This window comes from Etheostoma spectabile, chromosome 5 (assembly GCF_008692095.1).
Source record: "Etheostoma spectabile isolate EspeVRDwgs_2016 chromosome 5, UIUC_Espe_1.0, whole genome shotgun sequence".
Taxonomy (NCBI): Eukaryota; Metazoa; Chordata; class Actinopteri; order Perciformes; family Percidae; genus Etheostoma; species Etheostoma spectabile.
Genome location: NC_045737.1, coordinates 33,603,598 through 33,606,055, shown reverse-complemented (window position 1 = coordinate 33,606,055; position 2,458 = coordinate 33,603,598).

Genomic DNA, 2,458 nt, shown 5'->3' with positions numbered 1-2,458 from the left:
TGTACGAGTATCTCTTTATAGTGGAATGGCGTACCACAACTCCAGTTTCTCCAGGTCTTTCTGGATGGATCGTGCAGTCAAACGTGGGTTTGGACTTGCTTTTCTCACAATCCTGCGAGCTGTTCTGTCTGATATGTTTCTTGGTCTTCCAGATCTTGCTTTAACTTCCATTGTTCCTGATGACGGCCATTTCTTATTTACATTCCGAACAGAGGATATTGACATCTGAAAACGCTTTGCTATCTTCTTATAGCCTTCTCCTGCTTTGTGAGCGTCAACTATTTTCAGTTTCAGTTTTCTAGACAACTGCTTAGAAGAAGCCATGGAGCTGATTGTTGGGGGGGGGGGGGGTCAGATGCGTCTGGGCATTAAAACCTTGAGATTGACATCACCTGGTCTTTTTTAAGACGATGATTGAGACAATCCATGACACTGGCAGGTCTCAGCTTTCCAAAGGGGCCGGTTTTGTAGACAACCTTTTTTTGTTTTCTGTTATTTTAAAAGTGTAAATGATGGAAATAAAATCTAACTTTTTGTGACGTATTATACGAATGTCTTTTGGAGATTTTTCCATTTTTTTCGTGGCTTCTTTATGCACATTATACAAACTTTAACCTGGCACAGGAATCTTTCACGTCATGGACATGGATCAAGAATTTACTGGGTTTGGTTTATGTGTAGCCTTTTCCTTTCCTACCTTTGCCTTGTTATTTAGGTTAGATGTAAGTTATTTAAAAAAAAAGAACTTGAATTTCCTTAAATTATGATGCCTTCTTACAAAGATTTTTCAGTTTATTTTGCAAGTATGTTGTTGTTCAGATGTGAAATCAGTCCAGTCACACACATCTTCTGTCACAAGGCAGCCATTTGCTCTAAACAGTCTGCCTCTAAGTCACTAGATGGCAGTCTTGCCTTTTCTTAAACTGGTTTCATATTGTCCCAATTGGTATCTGGCCTCACAGCCTTGCTATCTTCGGAATTCACAGACCTCTTGCTGCAGCACTCATAATAGTGGAGAGTCTGTTGATTGTCTGGCAATGACAATAAATTTTGGCTTATTTGTAGGCGGTGCTCTCTTCTTCATGTGTATCCTTTACTGCTTATAACAATTTAAGTATTTATTTTTTAATTAATTAGTTCTTATACTTTTCAATCGAAATTAAAACCAAAAAACATCACTTCCTGTGTGACAGATGATTTTTCCCTGGAAGGAGCTACCAGACAGGCAAGTGTGTTATTTTACAGCCCGTATTTGCATTACATTTTGATGGACAGAAGATAGTGTTACTTTGTGGTCCGCACTGCTATAGTCTGTCATCATATGGTCTGCGTGATATTATATACTGCAGGCTACGATCAACTCGTAGCTGCTGACTTGATTTGGTGGCCGGTGAATGCGATACGAGCTATAAATATGCATGACGTAGATAGATATTGTTGGCAGTGACAGGCCTCCTGTTACAGCAGCTCTGTCCCTCTGTTGAACAGTTTGCACTCCAACTCTATACAGTCTGACTGAAGTGGAGTGATATAACTACCTAGATAACGTATGTGTCCATTATTTATTTATACTTTTAAAAAGGAACATATGCAGTGAACTTGGCATCTCCCTTTGTGTGGTTAAACTACATTTAGGGTATGCCATCTTACAATAGAGTGTAGATGTATTAAAAAATAAATTACAGTAATACATATACTTTTTTAATTTAAGTCTTTGGTAGAAATGAGAGGAGTTAGACCAAAATAGTTGTCACTTCAATTAAATTCCTTGTTCAGTTAAGATACTTTTCTGACCTCCTTACCTGAATGAATCCCGGTCAAAACAAAAAACAAAAAACTACCAGTGGTAGAAAGTAATTAAGTACATTTACTCAAGCACGGTACTTAAGTACAATGTTGAATCCCTTGGTAACTTTCACAAACCAGTGGTATAGTTTAAAAAATAATCCCCACCTTTACCAGTTGCAACATTAAAGTGATCAACACACTAATGCATCGATCATTTTTATTCAATAGGCTAATATATGTTATTCTGAACTGGGGCATTCTGCATGGTGAGGACTGAATTTTAGCATGCAGGACTTTTACTTGAAGCAGAGAATCTTTTACGCTTTAGTGTTGCTTTGTTTACGTAAAATACTTATTCCACCACTGAAAGCTACAGTAACACTAGGCTATCAATACTAGGTATTATTTCCTTACAATTTATGCTATTATTCTTATGTTATTATTCTAGCTCTGCCTTGAAATCAGTTGGCATTTTTGCTTTTGCGGTTTGAGAACCTTTTGATCGGACTTCATCTTTATATTTTCACTTTTTCTCAGGTAATATGTTTTCCTATATGGCAACAAAAACACATTTTTTCAAACCCTTCAAATACATTTAATCTACCAAGCCAACTGGCTCATCAAAACAACTTCTAATGTCCAGGAATACTATCAGGCAGCCCATTTTGCT